This window comes from Xiphophorus hellerii, chromosome 22 (assembly GCF_003331165.1).
Source record: "Xiphophorus hellerii strain 12219 chromosome 22, Xiphophorus_hellerii-4.1, whole genome shotgun sequence".
Lineage (NCBI taxonomy): Eukaryota > Metazoa > Chordata > Actinopteri > Cyprinodontiformes > Poeciliidae > Xiphophorus > Xiphophorus hellerii.
In genome coordinates, this window is record NC_045693.1 from 5,858,363 (window position 1) to 5,881,217 (window position 22,855).

Here is a 22,855-nt window from a genome sequence, read left to right on the forward strand (position 1 = left end):
ATTCAGTTAATCTTTACAACAAAATGTGAGACTCAGGCTAAGATTTAGATTTTTTTAATCAAAATAAAGTCAAAAAGTTACAAGAATAAAGTCAAAACAATACGAGAATATTACATAAGCATATAATATATATGAGTTGTAACATTAGGAAAATGAAGTAGTAAATTTATGAGAATACAAAAATGACAAAAAGTTAATTATACAAGTTTTTTTCCCATTAAAATGACTTTTTCCTGATAGTTTTAATTTGTTCTTCAGTAAAAATGCATCTTTATTTTGCTCATATTATAACTTTATTCTTGTATTTATATTGAAATTCTCCTAGCCTGTCCTTAATACTCTATTGTACCACTTACAAAAGGATAATTAAAATAAAAGCCACTTTTTGAAAAAAAGTTTCTGTCATTTGTAAACCTTAGTGTTAATTTTTTGTACCTAAAATTAAGGCCTTAAAATGTCTTAAATTCATTAAAATACATGTAACTTGATCTTAAATACATTGATTGCAGGTCGTTAATTTTGTCCGGGCTGGACTATTTAATGTCGTATTTTCTAAGAAGTGTTGTTTTTTTCTTCCTCAGTGCTTTTACTCAAAAGTTTGTGTAAGGCACAGACATTTTAACTGCGACACAAAGCAGTTGAGGCTACTGCTAGCTAGCTGTTACTATACCCTTGCCAGCTAGCTACCTAGCTTTACTGCATCCATCATGGAAGTTGGCAGGGCAATGTTAGTTGTCATCTCTTACTTCTGTGGCCAACCTGTAAGATGTTTCGTGCAATAAAACTATTTTAAAAACAGTAAATTCCAGTAAAATTCTGATGACATCTCACAGTCAGCTAGACAAGGAGTGCCATTTCTTCCTCAATAGTTTCAATTTTTACTAATATGTGCATAAAATATGTAGTTTTTGTTGTACATTTCTGTTTAAATTTCATTCCTAATGATTTTTAAAGTCTTAAATTTGAAGACACCCTGTTGTAGTTTCTTTTTTAGGAAAGAAAAAATCTAATCTGGTATGAAATAAATCTGAAATTTTATTTTTAATCCAAATCGCCCAGGCCTAGATGCATGTGAGCGACACGATGTCCGCCGTTGTGTGCGTGCGTGATGATCTGTTTTATTTGTGCAGCAATTAAATGACTATCTAGAATTGCTCCGTCTATGAAGAATTTGCTGCTTCTTTTATAGTGATTCATGAAAAGTTCTGGTTTGTGGAGCAGAAGGTTCTCAGACTTTGTTCCATCAGATTCAACATGGAACCTGAGGTGTTGATGTAATAATTTGTTAATCATTTGTAAATGAACTTATTCTGATATTTGCGTACCATTTCTAACCCGTTGTGTGTTTCTTTGTTTATGTTCTGGCTGCGTTTAGCAGCAAGTCTCTTAACTCAAACATTTTTCTGTGATGTTGTCGGGACATCCTAGTCTGTGCTTCGTCTTTGCCCTGTGGATTCAGTCTGAAACTCAGCGGAAGACCCATACCTCTTGTCCCCTCACGTAACGTTCTCGTACTTCAGGATTTCTACTGTCAATTGGGTGGAAAAAAAGAAAACAAAGTCTTGTTCCTGTACCAACTAAAAACTGCTCTGTGTTCAAAAACATGATGCTGCTTTGATTGCTTTGATAAAGAAATAAATCTTCCTATGATTCAGTGTCTGTGTGTCACTTTTTCTGGATTTATTGGGAGCGGGTGAGACTTTCCTCTCTAAATAGCAGTGTACACATGCGCTTTGCCAAAACCGACTGCAGGAAGACGAATCTAGGACTGAATTGGTGACTTGGGGGGAAAAGATGAGGCTGTCTCAGGATTACAGAGTAAATAATGCAGAGACTGTTGCCTATCTTCTGCAAAACACAGTCCTTTCTCTAAAGATGCTCAGTCAGACACAGTGGATATTGTTTTTCCACCTTTATTGTGACATATTGGCGAGGAAAAGCGCAGATTAAAAATAACCTGGTTGCATAATGAGTGTGCAGGCCATTAAGCTAATGCTAATTTTTTATTCAATTCCACCTGCTGCCAGTTAATCTGATTAACCTGAAATAAACTTCAGCTGTTCCAGAAGGATTTAATTTTCTGGCATTTAATTTGTTTGGCTAAAATCATAGTTTGCAGAGAGATTAACAAAATGCATCAGTCAAATTTATATGCCGTCATATGGTGAAGACAGTCAGTTATAATTTAAGAAAGTATGGAAGAAGAAGAATTTTAGACAAATTCTCAAAAATTTATGAAAAGACAAGACAGAACTGCAACTTTAAAAAAAATTGGTTAATTTAATATATGTAACTAAAATAAGTTTGCCAAACTTACTTTATTTAAATTTGTTATTTAATTCGACAACTTAATAGACTTAATATTTTACTTGGATAAACTTAACAGGATTATTTCACAAATTAAATACATTTTGAAAAGTTGAATCAGGCCCCCCTTTGAACAGCCAACGGTGTTCAAAAGGGGGCCCGGGGGTCATCCTTGGCCCCTGGAGGGATTTTGTGTGGCCTGTCCCCGTCCACAATTAAATACATTTGGTCAAAACTATAACTTTTAAATCAAAATCTACTTACAAAAATTCAACACAAAATTGTCATATTTTTACATCTTATTTATTTCAAATAAGATAAAGACCCTTAATCCCGTCTTCATTGCTGAGAATAGAATTTTTCCAAAATAATACTTTTGTTTCCGTTTGACAAAGAAAAGTTTTGGATATGCAATTCAATTCTTACAAAATAAAAATCTGATCATTTGCTTAAATAAAATAGTTCTTGCTTAGTTTATTGTTGAGTTGGTAAAAGCAAAAAAGAAAAAGGAAAAAAATCACAACATATTTACTGATTTTAGTTTGTAAAAATAATATTTTCTGGCCCCACTAATACTTTTGAACATAGATGTTTTCACAACCTGATAGACTTAAAAGATTTCTGTAAGGTAGAGAGAGCAAATATTTCCAAGTCAAGATTTGGGATCCTGACCGAATCCCGTCAAATATAACTGAATGCTGAAATTTAATTAAAATATATGAATTCAAGGTTCTGTGCACCTTGGCAATCGGCTTATTGCAGCTTTCTAAGTTTTCCATCTTAACCTTTTTAGCTGAATCGCATAAGATCTGTTTTAGTTTTACATTAAAAGGGATTTTTGTTTTTAAAAAGAGATATCGATTTAAGTTTTTATGTTATTCACTCCCTTGCTGCCCAGGTTGTCTGAAGGTTGTTACCCAGCTGATCATTATGAGGAGAAACATATATTTTCCTACTGAGATGTTTCACACCAATTTGACTCATAACCACAAAAATACAAAAATAAAGACATGAGCCAGCATTTTAATAAACATCTGCATCTACACTGCAAAAACAAAATTGTACCAAGTATTTTTCTTTAGTTTCTGAAGTTCAATCAATCGGGTTTATTTCTGTAACACATTTCATGAACATGGCAGTTCAAAGTGCATAAAAAGTCAACAAAAAAACAACCATAAACGCATCATGTGGTCAACAGTTGTGAAAACTACAGGCATTAAATTTAGTCAAATGCTGTCATTAAAATCATCAATACACATCATATATGTTGGTTAGTGTTACATTTGTTGCGATTCAAAAGTAACTAAGGTGGGTTTTAGATTTAAAGGAACTCAGTGTTTCAGCTGTTTTGCAGTTTTATGGAAGTTCTAGATAAAAGGTGCATAGAAGCTGAATGCTGCTTCTCTATGTTTGTTTGTGGTGGAAACATTCTTGAAATTAGACAAAGCTAATATAAAAGTTGCTCTTCAGCAAGATGTATTTGTTTGTTTCAGGTCAATAAATCTTGAAAATAGATTTCAAAATGTATTCGCAGATTTTTTTTTCACTTATAACGACATTTTTCCTACTGTAAGTGAACAAAATCTGTCTGTGGATCTAGTACTTTCTTATCTATGTTGAATTAAAACAATCTCCTATATCTTGCTGAAAAGTTACTTTGAAGTTAGTTTCGTGATATCAAGTGTAGTAAGATATTTGCACCAGTAGCTAGACAAAGATTCTTGGTAAGATTTTGTGTTTTTGCAGTGCGTATTCTTTTTCTCTCGATTAAACATGAAGACTTGAAACTTTTGAGCAGAATTGTCTATGTAGAGACTTCGTGTCATCATCACGTGGGGTTTATTCTCCATTCACGACTGGCGCCTTTGGGCTGGATCCTCCAGGATGTCCACAACTGTCTTTCCAGTTGTGTCCAGCAGAGGGCGCCACTGCGGCGCTTCGATGGCCTCCATTAGAGCAGCCAGCTCCCCCTCCAACTTCATGACTGTGTTCTCCACCCTCTGCAGGAAACAGAAGGCATATCTTATATGAGTGTGCCTGACAAGTGAATAATACATTATTATGTTCTACTATATATAATTGAAACGTCACTCATGAATAACGCAAACAGACCTAAAAAAGGGAGAGCATTGTGATCTGTCTGTTTTCACAGAAAGAAGGTGGTGAGTCAGATTTCTAGATAGACTGAAAACTGGTGTAACCAAGAAAATATGTTGGATTCCACTACTGTTGGCTAAAGGTGATGTTATTTTAGGGTGTAGCACCTTCTCCACCGCGTCCAGCCGGTTGTGAAGGTTGGTGTGTTCCCGACAGATGCTTGACTGCGCCGCCCGAGGTCGCCGGTCGGACTCCAGTCCTGCAAACATTCCTGAGACGTTAACAAAGAACTGCAATTAAAAGAAAACCTGCAACTGGTTTGGAGTCATTGTGGATTTTCGTAGGGTCAACATTAATGCGAGTTAAGTGGTTGCTTAAGTCCCCCACACCACCAGGGGGAACCCAATAGCACCAAGCTACATATTAAAACATAAATATATACTCAAAATTATATTAAATAATACAAACTAAATAATAAACAGTTAAATAATGACACACTTAAATTCACCACAAAAACACAAAATCTTAAAAAGTAATTTTGTTTCTAGTGCAAATATCTCAGTATGCTTGAAGTAAGACAAAACTAACTTGCAAGTAACTTTTCAACAAGACATAGGAGCTTTTTTTAGGGTCAATAATTCCTTAATATTTATGAAAAAGTTCTAGTTCCAATGGCAGATTATTTGACGTATAACATGTAGAAAATGTCATGTTGTAAGTGAAAAGATCTGTTGATGGAACAAATATTTTTTCATCAATGTTCAGGAATTATTCATCTAACAAGCTCCTATTGACCTTTAGCAGGTGACGTCACAATACCCAGAACTCCGCCCACTCCGCCATGACGGAGGCCAAAACAACCAATGTTTCCTTTAAAGCTAGTCTAAAAACAACTGTAACCTAATATCGCCTTCGTTTAGTTGATTTCACTTTAAAATTGGTCATAGGGCGCTGCACAGTCGGCTGCACAGACTGACAAGAATAGAAAACAAACTTATTTTATTTTATAACTTTTAATGAGGAACGATACCGTGGTGATGGAGATCAGCCGTCAGTCATAATGACTGGTGGAATGGCGGATGTCCAGCGAACACTTTTTACAAGGTAAGAAGATTAACGTTCATATACTTTATAAGTAAATATGATTAGAAAATATAAAATATCGCATTATGGAGAAGGTAGGTGTCTAACCATTAGTAACCATGGAGACAATGCCACACCGTCATGTAGCCTAGCATCTACGGAAAAAACTGGTTAGCATCTTATCTTTTGTACGTTTTTAAACCTGCTCTGGTGTAAAAGGAAAACTCTGTTTATGACACAGTGACATAAATCATGTGGTGTGAATTCAGACACACCACATGAGGCGTGAACTCCTCCTTCCAACACGTCTGGAAGGAGGAGTTACGGGTAGGTTTCTAAGCTAGCTGCTTCCAGCTTCTGTAAATACCGCCGTCTGTGAGCCCAACCAGGTGTGTTACCTTCACAGACAAATTAGCTCGACTTGAGCAAGTAGAAGCCATGAATAAACTGGCAGAAACAATTTCAGTCGCTCTGTTCAATACTACCGTCTCTCACCTCCATCATGGCGCCTCGAAGGATTAAGTGATGTAGTTGCAAAGGGTCAATATCTTGGTGAAAAGTTACTTGTAAGTTAGTTTTCCTTTTTTCAAGTGTACTAAGATATTTGCACCAGAAATCAGCCCAAAAATACTTGGTAAGGTTTTGTGATTTTTGCAGTGTGTCCTCAAATCCTCGTCTTAAACTTTTTTCAGCCTCTGCGGTGTGAAGTGTGATCTCTCTCCTGCAGGGTGCGGAGGGCTTCATGCATTGTTCCAGCTGTTTCCTCCTCTGCTCTGCTCCCAATTATCCAGTTCTCTTTGAAGCCAAGATGCTAGAGGAAGTCTGCCTTCATTCACAGGAAATCGCTTCTGTTTTCCAACATCTTCGACTGAAATGTGAAACTGCATGTGAACATTTTAAACATCTGAACTTCAGATTATTTCACCTTCTACCGCAGCCGTTGCTCTCATCGACTCTCTCCTGGTTGGCTGCTTTGATGCTTTCATGTGTAATTTAATAAAAAAGAAAACCCAATAATGACTCTTCTTTCTTTTTTAAATTTATTATTCAACAGCAGTTAAAGCAGAAAGATCTGGTTGTCATGGATACAAACGAACTTCTTTTAAGGACAAAAAGCTGTCAGCTGATTCTTCTCCTTGGGAAAAATGCAACAGAAGAAAACCTCTGAAGACACTGAGCACAACTTCCTTCTTCATGAAATGTAAATAAAGATGGAGTAGTGTCGGATTTTGGCGGGTTTCTCTCTGCTCGCTATAGATGCAAGCATTTGTTTTTGATTGTATTTACCCAGAAGGCCCCGTGTTGTAGTCCGCTTCCTGCTTTTGGAGCGAACTCTGGTCCGCTCGCCGTTTACATGTGTATTCAAACTGCTGCAGAGTTCACTTAAACTGAACCGAGACTCAGATTTGTAGGCGGACCAGAGTTCACTTTTTTGGTTCGATTCCCTCTTCACACCTCCCCAAACGAATCGGACTTTCTCGGCAAACAAACTAGAGTTCAATTATAGCAGAATAAGCAGGACTATTTCTATTCTGTTCTATTTATTTTCTATTATTATGACTTTATCGTTGAAATATATCGACTTTATTCTCGTAATATGTTTTTCCTCATGATTTTGTTGCATCTTGTAATATTTTATTTTTTATGTGTTTTTAGTAAAACTGTCGTATGTTGAGCTGCTGAAAGTTTGATCTGAGCTGGAATATGTCTATTTTATGAAAGTGGACAGCATTGTCTAGTTTGTGATTGGATTGAGTGTTTCTTTCAGCATTGAGAGACACCGTTTTAACAGACTCCGCTTCGCTGTGGTCTCAAAGTAATTTGGGAATTACATAATTGTTGAGACAAAGTGTTTGTACAGAAACTGTTCTCATTCAATCAGATAAAACTTCCTCTGTTTACTCCTTGCAGCTGGATATCTTTTGTTTTGTTTTTTTGATGTTTAGATTCAGATAGATTTTCAGTTTTAAACAACAGTGATGTTATTTGTTCCATGATCTCAGACCTCCTAGTTGCTCTTTGGAGATATGTATTGGAAAACCTCCAGAAAGTACACACAGTTGTTATTCTTTGCAGCTGCCTTGATTTTAGTTATACACCAGAAGTGATCTAGTCCATCAAAACTCACTTCCCAAAGGAGAAGACTGCCTTTATTTCACAATAACTTCCTTTGGAAACATTTTCCAGACTCCATGATGTTGGCCGGTGGGATGCCAAGTTTACGACATGCAGTCTGGAGGCCAATACACTGAAAAACCCCCAAATATTACCAACTATTTTTGGTCTATTTTCTAGTTTGGTGGTATAGTTTGGTGTCTGGAAAATTAGTCGTTTCAAAAAGCTCCCGAATCGCAACCCCTGCAATACCCTGTTGCTTAGCAACCCCAGCAGAGTTCCACCTGTTACCTGGCAACCAGAGCTGAGTTCCAGCAAATTTGTTCAGCTGGTTTTACAGTTGTATGTGCTGTAAAATAAAGTGTTAGTTGTTGAATTGCCATCCAGAAACCACTTGCTGCCATATTTTTAGTCGTACAGGAGGCTCTTCGAGTGCTTTTCAAAGATGTATAATTGTATAATTTCGCATCGGTTTGCAGCCATTTTCATGAGTATAAACGCTGAATTAGGAGGTTCTTGCCAGCAGCAGCTTATTTGGATTTAAAGTGATAGGAGGCCCTAAAACAGTTCGTTCTTAAAAGATGAGCTGTTTTAGATTTTTATCTAAAAATATTTTGCCCAAAAAAATGTAATGAACAAGTTCAACGAAGCATAATAGATCACCTTCAAAACAAACTCCTATACCTTGCTGAAAAGTTACTTGGAAGCTAGTTTTGTCTTAATTCAAGTGTACAAAGATATTAGTGCTGGAATACAGACTAAAAATACTTGGTGCGATTTAGTGTTTTTGCAGTGTAAACAGCAGGATGGACTTTCTGTGAGCGTGGACACACAGCAGCTGTCTGCCCTAACCTGTGCTCCACAGTGGGAGGTTTTGTTGAACTCGCTCAGGCGTGTGATAACTTGGCATCCCATGTTTCCTCTTTTCATTCAAAGGTGACAGATTAATCACGAAAGATGGTAAAAACAGCTGGATGTAAACGCGTCTCTGCGTTATTTCCTGTGCAATTCACGAGAGCCACAGCGCTACTCTGGTTTTCCAATCAGGAAGGAGATAAATAAAATGGAGAAGAGGTTCTTAAATCCATCCAAACCACAGCTGTGCCCCCCATCTGAGAGCCAGAGCCGGCGCAGAGTTTCCAGCCGAGAGCGTCATGATGAATGGCTCATACCGGGACTGTGTGTTCCATAAAACTGCATGTGGGGAGAAAGTGGCGCATCGAGAAGAAAGCTACATGTGGCTCAGTTGGGAAGAGTTTTCCCCTCTTCCAGCTCATGCAAGCATTTTTTCCTTTTCCTTACACATAAAATAGCGTCAGCAGAATGGAAAAGAATCACACCAAAACACTTCAAGAGTTTCCTACACTGCAAAAACACAAGATTTTACCAAGTATTTTTTGTCTAGTTTCTAGTGCAAATATATTACTTCACAAAACTATCTTAGAAGTAGCTTTTCGGTAAGATACGGAATCTTGTTTTAAGTCAATAATTCTTGCATATTGATGAAAATGGCTCACACTGCAGCAGGACAATGACCACAAACGCAACCAAATCTAAAATGCTTCAGATCGAAGAGTATTTGTGTGTTAGAATGGCCCAGTCAAAGTCCGACTGAGAAAACAAATGCTTTCCATTCAATCTGTATGAACTCGTGAGGAATAAGCAAATATTTCAGTCGAAACTGGTAGAGACAAACTCCAGAAGATGCACCGCTGGATTTAAAGTAAAATGTGCACTGACTCAGCGGGGCTTAATATAAATTACACACCACACTTTTCAGATATTTATGTGAAAAACAATCTTTTTTTCTTCCAAATTACAAATCTGTATAACTTATGATGGGCCTTTCTCACAAAACCACAATAAAAAACCTTAAAAGTTTATGGTGGTATGGTGCTTTTGCAATATGACAACATAATTTGCTGCGTTAAAACCAGTGGTGGAGAAAGTACTCAAAAAATGTACTTAAGTAAAAGTACAAATACACAGGCAAAAATGTACTCAAGTAAAAGTCAAAGTACCACATTAACATTTTACTTAAGTAAAAGTAAAAAAGTACTGGCTTTTAAAAATACTTAAGTATTAAAAGTAAAAGTACTTGCTGAATACATAACCTAATCGCTAATATCATTAAGTGTGCCGATAGTATTTAATTTGAATACATCATAAATGTGCCATTTTAATAAACAATGTCACAGATTAAACATGTTCTTATTGTGTTTATTCTCTGTAAGAGTTTAGACTTAGATATGTGATTCTATGCATCATAATTTCAGGGATGGAAACATCTTATTTCCTGTCCTAACGTAGCATGAACTTCATTAGTGACATTTATTTAGAAAGAAATCCAACTGAAAGGGGATGGAACGAAGGTGTGGGGGGGAAGACATGCAATCGAGGAGCCACGTAGCAGAGTTGTAGTCAAGACCACTGAACACGAGACCAAGACCAGCGCCCTGCGCTACATGACACAATAAAATGAAGTGCACCTATCAAAATTGGTTCTCAGATTGATCTGAAAGATCCACATTTCCATAAAAACACCTAGATATAAATACTTAGAGCTGAAATATATTTAACCAGTATCAATTACAACTCATTTCATTCTGTTTTGCTTTCATCGCTGTGCTACAATCCGCAGAGGTCGCCTGCCATCTCTATAAAAATAACGCCCTGGGCGGTTGCCCATATTGCCCATGTCAGAAACCACAACTGTCTGCACCATTAAACCATGAAACATAGCAATTAACTGTAATTGCTATGTTACAATTACAGTTGTAATTGTAACATTACAACAACACTATGAACACTGTCCAACGGTGCAACAAGCAGAAGGAGCACCATGACTGTTCTCATCCTCCCTCCCACTGCATGTTTGCCACCATGACAGGAGACAAAATCAACCAATGAGCATGCTCTGTGTTCATACGTTCAACTTTTACTTATTCGGCAATTAAATACTTTTACTAAATACAATACACTACACTAATACACTACACATAATACACTAAATACAATTAAATACTCCTCCATGGGCTGCCACCTTATCGTGGTGGAGGGGTTTGAGTGTCCCAATGATCCTAGGAGCTATGCTGTCTGGGGCTTCATGCCCCTGGTAGGGTCACCCAAGGCAGACAGGTCCTAGGTGAGGGACCAGACAAAGAGCAGCCCAAAGACCCCAATGATGAAGGAAAACTTTGGACTTGGTGTTCCCTCGCCCGGACGCGGGTCACCGGGGCCCCACTCTGGAGCCAGGCCTGGAGGGGGGGCACGATGGCGAGCGTCTGGTGGCCGGGCTTTTACCCATGGAGCCCGGCCGGGCTCAGCCCGAAGAGGAAACATGGGCCCCCCCTCCCATGGGCCCACCACCCGTGGGAGGGGCCAAAGGGGTCGGGTGCAGTGTGGGATGGGTGGCAGCAGAGGGAGGGGACCCTGGCGGTCCGATCCTCGGTTGCAGAAACTGGCTCTTGGGACGTGGAATGTCACCTCTCTGGTGGGGAAGGAGCCGGAGCTAGTGCGTGAGGTCGAGAGGTTCCGGCTAGAAATAGTCGGTCTCACCTCGACGCACGGCTCTGGTTCTGGAACCAGTCTCCTTGAGAGGGGCTGGACATACTTCCACTCTGGAGTTGCCCAAGGTGAGAGGCGTCGGGCAGGAGTGGGCATACTTGTTGCTCCCCATCTCGGCGCCTGTACGTTGGGGTTTACCCCGGTGAACGAGAGGGTAGCATCCCTCCGCCTACGGGTGGGGGGACGGGTTCTGACTGTCGTTTGTGCTTACGGGCCGAACGACAGTTCAGATTACCCACCCTTTTTGGAGTCCTTAGAGGGGGTACTGGAGAGTGCTCCTCCTGGGGACTCCCTTGTTCTGCTGGGGGACTTCAACGCTCACGTGGGCAATGACAGTGAGACCTGGAGGGGCGTGGTTGGGAGGAACGGCCCGCCCGACCTGAACTCGAGCGGTGTTCTGTTGCTGGACTTCTGTGCTCGCCATGGATTGTCCATAACGAACACCATGTTCAAGCATAAGGGTGTCCATATGTGCACTTGGCACCAGGACACCCTAGGCCGCAGTTCGATGATCGACTTTGTCATCGTTTCATCGGATCTGCGGCCGTATGTCTTGGACACTCGGGTGAAGAGAGGTGCGGAGCTGTCCACTGACCACTACCTGGTGGTGAGTTGGCTCCGGTGGTGGGGGCGAAAGCCGGTCAGACCTGGCAGGCCCAAACGTGTTGTGAGGGTCTGCTGGGAACGTCTGGCGGAATCCCCTGTGAGACGGAGCTTTAACTCCCATCTCCGACAAAACTTCGAACACGTCCCGGGGGAGGTGGGGGACATGGAGTCTGAATGGACCGTGTTCCGTGCCTCCATTGTCGAGGCGGCCGATCGGAGCTGTGGCCGCAAGGTTGTCGGTGCCTGTCGCGGCGGCAACCCTCGAACCCGCTGGTGGACACCTTCGGTGAGGGATGCCGTCAGGCTGAAGAAGGAGTCCTATCGGGCCTTTTTGGCCTGTGGGACTCCGGAAGCAGCTGATGGGTACCGGCGGGCGAAGCGGCATGCGGCTCGGGCGGTTGCTGAGGCAAAAACCCGGGCGTGGGAGGAGTTTGGAGAGGCCATGGAGAAAGACTTCCGTACGGCTTCGAGGCGATTCTGGTCCACCATCCGGCGTCTCAGGGGGGGGAAGCGGTGCAGCACCAACACTGTTTATAGTGGGGATGGTGTGCTGCTGACCTCTACTCGGGACGTTGTGGGCCGGTGGGCAGAGTACTTCGAAGACCTCCTCAATCCCACCAACATGCCTTCCACTGAGGAAGCGGAGCCTGGGGACTCTGGGTTGGGCTCTCCAATCTCTGGGGACGAGGTCGCCGAGGTGGTTAAAAAGCTCCTCGGTGGCAGGGCCCCGGGGGTGGATGAGATCCGCCCGGAGTTCCTTAAGGCTCTGGATGTTGTAGGGTTGTGTTGGTTGACGCGACTCTGCAATGTCGCATGGACATCGGGGGCAGTTCCCCTGGATTGGCAGACTGGGGTGGTGGTCCCCCTGTTCAAAAAGGGGGACCGGAGGGTGTGCTCCAATTATAGAGGGGTCACACTCTTAAGCCTCCCTGGCAAGGTCTATTCAGGGGTCCTGGAGAGGAGGGTCCGTCGGATAGTCGAACCTCGGATTCAGGAAGAGCAGTGTGGTTTTCGTCCTGGTCGTGGAACGCTGGACCAGCTCTACACCCTCGGCAGGGTCCTGGAGGGTGCATGGGAGTTCGCCCAACCAGTCTACATGTGTTTTGTGGACCTGGAGAAGGCGTTCGACCGTGTCCCTCGGGGAGCCCTGTGGGGGGTTCTCCGGGAGTATGGGGTACCGGGCCCTTTGATACGGGCTGTCAGGTCCCTGTATGACCGGTGTCAGAGTCTGGTCCGCATTGCCGGCAGTAAGTCGGGCTCGTTTCCGGTGAGAGTTGGACTCCGCCAGGGCTGCCCTTTGTCACCGATTCTGTTCATCACTTTCATGGACAGAATTTCTAGGCGCAGCCAAGGTGTTGAGGGGATCCGATTTGGTGGCCTTAGGATCTCATCTCTGCTTTTTGCAGACGATGTGGTCCTTTTGGCTTCATCAGATCGTGATCTGCAGCTCTCGCTGGAGCGGTTCGCAGCCGAGTGTGACGCGGCCGGGATGAGGATCAGTGCCTCCAAATCCGAGGCCATGGTCTTGAGCCGGAAAAGGGTAGAGTGCCTTCTCCGGGTCAGGGGGGGTGTCCTGCCCCAAGTGGAGGAGTTTAAGTATCTCGGGATCTTGTTCACGAATGGGGGAAGAAGGGAGCGGGAGATCGACAGGCGGATTGGCGCAGCGTCTGCTGTCAAGCGGGCGCTGTACCGGTCCGTCGTGGTGAAGAGAGAGCTGAGCCAAAAAGCGAAGCTCTCGATTTACCGGTCGATCTACGTTCCCACCCTCATCTATGGTCATGAGCTTTGGGTCATGACCGAAAGAACGAGATCGCGGATACAAGCGGCCGAAATGGGTTTTCTCCGTAGGGTGGCTGGGCTCTCCCTTAGAGATAGGGTGAGAAGCTCAGTCATCCGGGAGGGACTCAGAGTAGAGCCGCTGCTCCTTCACATCGAGAGGAGCCAGTTGAGGTGGCTCGGGCATCTGGTCAGGATGCCTCCTAGACGCCTCCCTGGTGAGGTGTTCCGGGCACGTCCCACCGGGAGGAGGCCCCGGGGAAGACCCAGGACACGCTGGAGGGACTATGTCTCTCGGCTGGCCTGGGAACGCCTCGGGATTCCCCCGGAGGAGCTAGAAGAAGTGGCTGGGGAGAGGGAAGTCTGGGCCTCCCTTCTGAAGCTGCTACCCCCGCGACCCGACCTCGGATAAGCGGAAGAAGATGGATGGATGGATGGATGGATGGATGGCAATTAAATAAATGTGTGTGTGTGTGTGTGTGTGTATATATATATATATATATATATATATATATATATATGTATATATATATATATATATATATAGCTATATATAGCTATTGCAGTGTATACAAGAACAAAGAACGGCTCTCAGTGAGGCTTCAGTCCCATCAACCTTAGTAAAGATCCGTCCAGAAGAATCGGATCGTTCCTGAATCCACACAATAATTCAGCGCATGAGTGACAACTTTTTTTCATCGCAGATGCAACATGTGTCTCAGTACAGCTAGCTTTGCTAGCATCACGTCCACAGATCTTACCTTTCTTTAAGCTTTCCTTCCAAGTGACGCTAAAAGTTGGACAAAGTCCCACCGTCTGTGAAAGCGAAGCGCTGCTGGTTTTACATGTCGTCATATCTTATGATTTATGCAGCTATTATCGATTAGTTAGACATCTTCTCAGCTCAGAGGAAACCACTGCGCATGTCTGGAGCTCCGTGCTAGTAAAGGGGGAGGCGATGGGTGACAACAGACACTAAGTCACGTTATTGCTTGGATTTTACGGCGCCACCTTAAAGTCCCTGAACTTCATATTTTAACGGACAAAAAGAGAGCAGTGCGACTTGGATGTAACGAGTAACGCGACACTTTTGTAGAAATGTAGTGAAGTAGAAAGTACAGATACTTACTGTAAAATGTAGTGGAGTAAAAGTAGAAAGTACCCATTATTAAATCTACTTAAGTAAAGTACAGATACATGAAAATTGTACTTAAGTACAGTAACGAAGTACTTGTACTTCGTTACTTCCCACCACTGGTTAAAACCAACAGTTTATGATCAGGAGTAATAAAACACTGGTGTAGGTTTGCTGCAGGCAGTTACACATCATGCAGCAGTTGTACTTTTTCAGGCTGAAACTAAACCTCCAGCAGCTGGAAGCCGTTCAGCTGCTGTCAGCATTCACTGTTTTCCTGTTTTCAACATGATGTCAGCTTGAAATTATGTTGTTTTGACCAGTTTGACTCGTGATTTAGTAAGTTAAAAATATAGTTAATGAGATTTTAAAAATTCTGTGTTAGTATTACTTGGTTGTTTAGCTTTAGCGGGGTAACCTGATTGTAATTCTCTTCAGGATTTGTCTTCGTTTCTGTACATTTCCATTAAATATCAGTAAGAAACAAAAGGGTTTGTTGAAGTATTTGTTAGAAACTTGCTGCCAGTGAATCAGAAGAAGTGAAGCAACAACTGCAGCTAAATCAAAAACAGATGTGCTGGCAAAACTCAGATTCCTGTGTCTGGATTCAGATTCAGGCTGGATCTGAATCCACAGAAATCTGTGGAGAATCTGTTTCCCACTGCATGTTGCTCCCATCCCTTACCTGCTGCTGCGTAACCAATCAGGAGAAGCAGGAGTCCAGCAGATGAGCAGGAGGGACGGGTCATGGTGTGGAGGCAAACCTGGATGCAGCTGGTGATAAAAACTGAAGAGTGTGTGAACAAAAATAAACAGAAAGAACAAAGCGTGGAGATTTAAAAAATAAAAGATCCAGAAGCAGAATTTTCAGAAGCACTAAGTAACTTCCAGTAAGCGCTTACAAATCCTTTCCTGCTCGACTCTGTTGCTCCCAGTTTGCTAATGAAAACATTAAATGCAGAACAAAAAGTCTCAGTTTGTGGGAAGGGGTGGGTGGGATGTTCAGGGGAGGGACTCAGTCTTAGTTCAGCTGCAGGAAATCTGGATTATATTTATTATCCTGTTTCTGTTTTTCTTTATGATATTCATGCAAATCATCTTTACCCAAAGGAAAACATGACATGATGAGGTTTCTCTTGGTAGTTTCCAGACTGAAAAATATGTCAAACACCAGACTAAGACTTAAAACTTTCAGGTCATGTAATGTCTGTTTAAAGAAGTTTGTTTCTATCTCCTCCTAAATAACTGAAATAATGTGAATAACAGCCCCACAGAGTGTTATATGTAAAATTGACTCTTTTCCGTAAAAAATGTAAAAAATGGACTCTTTTACGTATAACATTATAATGTTATTCCCTCATCAAAACATACCTGGAGTGTTTCCCTGATTCTTTCATGCATGTTTGAGAAATCCTTTAATCTCCATGGCAACCATTCAGCTGTTCAAAACACCCGGGGGGACTTAGCTTCGCCTTTGTGACGCAGCTCCTCCTCACAGCTGCAGTTTCAAAACTTTCATGCTGTTTTTATACATCTACAATTACAAGTAATTCACACTATCAATAACTCTGTGCCTAGTAGACGATTCCTGTGGTTGTTACCTTTCATTAGATTCCCCAATGTTACTGTATGTTGAAGCACTGAGGAGTTACAGTGATTTGTCCAATAAAAAGCAAGAATAATGAGTATTTTATTGACACATTCAGAAATAACAAGTCCACTTATATATACTTTGAAACTGACAGAAAATAAAAATGATAAACTAAAATTTCTTTCCAAAAAAGATTTGTAGACTTCTACCATAAAATAAAAGCTTACGGTGCATTTTCTTAAATCTGGAGGCAGAATGATTATAATTAAAGAGAAGGAAAATGTGATTTAGGATGCTTCATTGTTATGATGTAAATTATGAGAGAAATAACCAAAACATTTTGAGTAGCTTCCTGGATCATAAAAACCTTAGTTAGCTCAGAAACACTCATGGTGCGTTCACAACAAACGCGTTTTGCGCGTCAAGGGCCCGTTGTGGCGTGTTCCATGCGTCTAGCGCCGAGTGATGGAAGCTTTTGGAGTGTTTGACGCATCAAGCCAGCAATGGAAAACAACTGTTAGAGCGATTTTGAAGTGCCTTCACATAAACTTTGAAAGTAAACCAAATGCGCCTGACGTGAAACGCTAGATGTACAGCTAAATGTCAAGCGTCTGTATTCAAAGTGCACATGTGTCAAACTTAAAACATCGGACACGTTTTTGGCGCGTGTAACGCGTTTGGTGTGAACGCAGCATCAGAATCCCATGTTTAGATTATCCAAGCAGTTTGGCTGATGCTGCAGTTTTAGCTTTCATATGGAAGCAGAGGCTGACATTTGACCCTGGAGGTTTTGGTTTTGCAGATGATCACGCCGCAGATCTTCCCAACAGCAACAAGAAGACAACCAGCCACAAACACCAGGCTCTGGTTCAGGCCGAACTCTGCAGACGAGGGGAACACGGTTCTGTTAAAGTCCTGTTCACGTTTTAAATAAACCTCTCCACATGGTTTCCTTACCTGAGCCTCCTGTGGGGTCTGCTTCACGCTTTAGATGCAAAGGACCCTGGGAAACAAAGTGCTTTCCACTCTCGATCACAGCCTCTCTATTTCTGCGGGCTTTGTGCTTTGAGGATTCGATGCATCCCTTTGAGCACCTGGAGTTACAGTTTCCTGATTTACACATCATGACTGTCCAGCTGATGTACACCTGAATTCAACAAACGGCACAGACATTAACAGAAATCTGTGTTGTCCTGTCTGCCACTTGATTGTTGCCAGGTGTGTCTCATTCCCTGATTACCTCCTGTGTATTTAATGTCACCTGTCTCTGTTGGGTCCTTGTCGTATGTGTTGTCCCAGTCTGCCTTCTTGTCCATTCGTGTGCCAGTTGCTACCAGTGTTGAGCTTTAGCCTTCCGCTCAGCTGTGCTGCCTGGTTTTTGGACCTTGTACTTCGGATTTCATTAATGCCATCATTTTCACACACCTACCTGGGTCCTCAGCGTCTGCCTCACCACCATCCACCACAATTCATGACAATTATGTGAGCTACTTGTCTTTGAAACACTGGAAAAAACATAGTAAAAAAGTAAATAAAGGAGCAATGTTGTATTGATATCCTGAAGGCAGAGTTTCAGAAAGAGACCTGGGCCCAATTTCAAAGAATTAAATTACAAAATAATTTTGTTTTAAGTTATGTTTTATATACAACTCTGGAAAAAATTAAGAACCCACTACACTGAGCCCCATTGAAAACCTCATGTTTATTCCACCAAACATTGATTTCTGAACTTGTCCTGAGTTAAAACATTGGTATTGTTGTTTCTAAATTAATATGAACTTGTTTTCTGTGATGTTCACATTGTACTGTTTTCTGTTTGAGCCAATCCTAGTCACGCCCCTCATTTCCGTTATTCCTCGCACCTGTGTTGCTTCCTGATTGTCTCCCTTCTTAAGCCTCTCTCAGTCGCAACCACGCTGCCAGATTATCGAACGCTTTCAGCAAGTAGTTTTCCAGCACTTTTACCTCGCCCTCATAGCCACGACCACGCTTTGTTCCTCGGACCTGCCCCTTTTGCCTTGCCCTTGTCGGACTGTTACTATCGCCCTTCTGGATCTCGACCCACGCCTGTTTCAGTTACACCGCTCTCGCCCACTCCCACGGATTCTACCCTTAGCCCCGATCGTGCATGACCTCGGCCCGTCTGACTAAGGATTCGGATCTGGATTTGGTTCTTCTGCTGCCTAACTAGTTTTTACGCTGCCCTGCATCAGCGCTTCCCTCCCCAGGCACTTCCTGCCGAGCTCTGCGTCAGCGCAGCATCTGCGCTCCTCCTGATTCCTCAGCCGATCACTTCAGTTACTGATCGCCAAGCCAGGTTAGTGTTCCCTTCACACACACGCAGTAACAGATCCTTTTGTTGCTATTTGTCCAGTCACCGATCTCTCCTCTCCGCCCCCCTTCGCAGTGCTGCAGCGGACGATCCTGCGTGCCCGGTTAAGCTGCCTTTTAATAAATATCAGAGTTTTCTGCTCACTCCTGTGTCGTGGCTGATTTTCTGGGTCCCTCTAGTGAACCATTACAGTATAATCTGGCCACTATGGACCCATCGTACGCACAGGAATGGCGCACTGCTGTAGAGAAATCCATTTCCAAATTGGAGGTCAATATGCAGGAAATGATGTCTATGCTTTCCAAGTTGACAGTCCCCACAGCGCCTCCCAGTGCCTCGGCTGCGCCAGGACAAGCTCCTCCTCAGCAGGTGCGGTTACCTCTTCCCCAGGAGCCCCGTCTGTCCCCTCCTGAGGTTTTCTGTGGTGAGCCTAGCCAATGTCGGCCCTTTATTACCCAGTGTGAAATTCATTTTGAGCTTCAGCCCAGCTCTTTTCCCTCCGAGCGAGCTAAGGTCGCTTACCTGATTTCTCTACTATCGGGCAAGGCTAAGATTTGGGGTAGAGCTGAATGGCAGAAGGACTCGCTCATCTGTTACAGTTTTAATGATTTCTCCAAAGAGCTAATTCGTGTTTTTGATCCCTGCCTCCCTGAGAGAGAGGCAGCTCGAGGGCTCTGGAGAATTAAACAGGGCAAGAGACGCATTAATGAATATATCATTGACTTTCATACCCTTTCTGCTGACAGTGATTGGAATGATGAAGCCTTGTGTGTCGCCTTTTACCAAGGTCTGAGTGAAAATATTAAAGATGAACTCTCAACTCGTGACCCCCCTAAGGATTTGGCTGACTTAGAAACCATGGCATCGCGGATTGACCAACGGATGCATGAAAGAAGGCTAGAGAAGGCTTCTGACCGACTATACCCGACTACATCCTTGGGGGTCCCCTCCAGGCTCACAATGAGGTCACCTTTGCCCAAACCACCTTCCTTCCCCCCCCAGGACCAACCAGAACCAATGCAGATTGGTCGCTCCAGGCTGACGCCCGAGGAGAGGGAGCGCAGGCTCAAGAAGGGCCTGTGTTTCTACTGTGGCAGTGAGGACCATCAACTTCGCCAATGTCCCTCAAAGAGGTTAGTTCCTTCAGTCTGTAGTGCTCTACTTAACCAACATACTACTACCAAATCTTCATTAATTACCATTAGTGCTCAGATTTCTATGCGTGGTCGCTCCCACTCTCTAGCGGCTTTTGTTGATTCTGGAGCCGACACTGAATTCATGGATGCTGAGCTAGCCCGCTCACTCCACTTGAAATTAAAAGAAAGTACTCGGAAGACTGAAGTCCAGGCTATTGACGGTCATGTTTTACACCAGGTCAAGCTGGAGACAGAGCCAGTCCGACTGATCGTGGGAGGGAATCATCAGGAATCCATCTCCTTTCTTATCATCAACTCGCCTAACATCCCGGTAATTCTGGGTGCCACCTGGTTGAGACTACACAACCCACATATTGACTGGGTCCATGGTTTGGTCCTCGGCTGGAGCACTCATTGCCTGTCCACCTGTCTTCAAGCTGCTAATCATCCGGGGCCAGTCCCTTTGGGTCCCCCAGTTCAGGACCCTGACCTTTCAGGGATCCCCAAGGACTACCATGACCTCAAGGAGGTTTTCAGTAAACATCGTGCCACTTCTCTCCCTCCACACCGCCCCTATGATTGTGCCATCAACCTGCTTCCTGGCACCTGCCCACCCAAGGGTCGTCTATTTTCACTCTCAGTCCCTGAAGACCAAGCCATGCGAGACTACATAAAGGAGGCCCTCCAAGCAGGAATCATTCGTCCTTCCTCATCCCCTGCTGGCGCAGGATTTTTCTTTGTAGGAAAGAAGGATGGTTCACTGCGCCCCTGCATCGACTACAGAGCACTCAATGACATCACCATCAAGAACCGTTATCCCCTCCCACTCACAAACACTGCATTTGAACGCATCCAAGGCTCTACCATCTTTACTAAATTAGATCTAAGGAATGCGTACCATCTGGTGCGTATTCGGGAGGGGGACGAATGGAAGACTGCCTTCAATACCCCTACTGGGCATTATGAATATTTAGTGATGCCATTTGGGTTGACCAATGCTCCAGCAGTCTTCCAGGCCCTCGTGAATGATGTCCTTAGGGACATGATTGGTCTTCATGTCTTTGTCTATCTAGATGACATCCTGGTTTTCTCTAAGGATCTATCCTCACACATCAACCATGTTCGTTCGGTACTTCTTCGTTTACTACAGAATAACCTGTTTGTTAAACCTGAGAAATGTGAATTTCATGTGTCCCAGACTTCCTTCTTAGGCTTTCTAGTCTCCCCCAACCAGCTATCCATGGAGGACCGCAAGGTTTCTGCTGTGCTGAGTTGGCCAACTCCTCAGGACCGTAAGCAGCTCCAGCGGTTCCTGGGGTTTGCTAATTTCTATCGGCGGTTCATTTGCAATTACAGTTCTATTGCCTCACCCCTTCATGCTCTAACCTCTCCCAAGTCTCGTTTTCAGTGGAACCCTAAAGCAGATGAGGCTTTTCAAAGACTTAAACACCTGTTCTCTACTGCACCAGTTCTCCATTCTCCCGACCTGAATAGACAGTTCATTGTGGAGGTCGACGCCTCGGAGTCTGGTGTTGGCGCGATTCTTAGCCAGAGGTATGAGGATGATAAGATTCATCCATGCGCCTTCTTTTCTAGAAGCCTCTCCTCTGCTGAGTGCAACTACGACGTGGGGGACCGAGAGTTGCTAGCGGTTAAACTAGCATTGGAGGAATGGAGACATTGGCTGGAAGGAGCTAAGGAACCCTTCCTAGTGTGGACTGACCACAAGAACCTCCAGTACCTCAAGTCAGCCAAAAGACTCAACACCAGGCAAGCCAGGTGGGCCCTTTTTTTCTCTCGCTTTGTGTTCACTTTGTCCTACAGGCCTGGCTCCAAAAATGTGAAGCCTGATGCATTGTCCAGGATTCATGAACCCCTGAACAAACCAGTGACTCCTTCAGAAGAATTTATTCTTCCAAGGTCTGTTCGGCTGGCAGTTACTCGGCTAGAGGTCGAGAACCGGGTCAGGGAGGCCAACCAACAGCAACGCCCCCCCCCCCCGGGCTGTCCTCCCCACCGCCTCTTCGTACCTGACCGTCTTATCCCTGAGGTACTCGAACTTTGCCATGCGTCTAAATTGTTTTGTCACCCCGGTGTAGTCAAGACCCTAAAAGTGGTCCAGTCACGCTTCTGGTGGAGGAACATGGCCAAGGATGTCAAGGAGTTTGTCTCTGCCTGCCGGGTCTGCTCCCAGGCTAAGCCTTCTCGCCGACCCCCAGCAGGGCTTCTTCACCCTCTACCTGTTCCCCACCGGCCTTGGTCACATATTTCGATGGATTTCATCACGGGATTACCCACCTCCAACGGGTACACTACCATACTCACGATAGTCGATCGCTTCTCCAAAATGACTCACTTGGTTCCCCTAATGAAATTGCCCTCCTCTAAGGAATTGGGTGTGATTCTCACCAGGGAGGTGTTCAGACTTCATGGGCTTCCCATGGACATAGTCTCTGACCGTGGTCCTCAATTCGTCTCTTGTTTTTGGAAAGAGTTTTGTAGGTAGCTAGGGATCCAGGTGAGCCTCTCCTCAGGTTTCCATCTGCAGATGGATGGCCAATCTGAGCGTCTCAATCAGGAAGTGGAGATCAAGCTTCGCATGCTCTGTGAACAGGATCCAACCAAGTGGGTGCAGAATCTGCCTTGGGTGGAGCATGCCATCAACTCACTTCCCTCCAGTGCCACTGGGTTGTCTCCCTTCCATACTGTTTATGGTTTCCAGCCACCTATTTTCTCCTTGCAGGAGCGGTCTGCCATGGTTCCCTCTGCCCATGCCTCAGCCAGGAGGTGCCTCAGGGTATGGAGAAAGGCCCGCAGGGCTCTTTTAACTATGTCTGCCATGTATTCCAGGTCAGCCAACCGACACAGGATCCCGGCTCCTGCTTACCTTGTAGGTCAGAGGGTGTGGCTGTCAACCAGGGACCTTCCCCTTCGGGTAGAGAACAAGAAATTGGCTCCACGCTTTGTCGGACCGTTCCCCATCTCCAAGGTGGTGAATCCTGTGGCCGTCCGCCTCCAGCTGCCTGCTTCTCTGAGGGTCCATCCCACTTTCCATGTCTCACGCGTCAAGCCTGTCGCCACTTCCAGACTCGTGCCCCCCTCCAGACCCC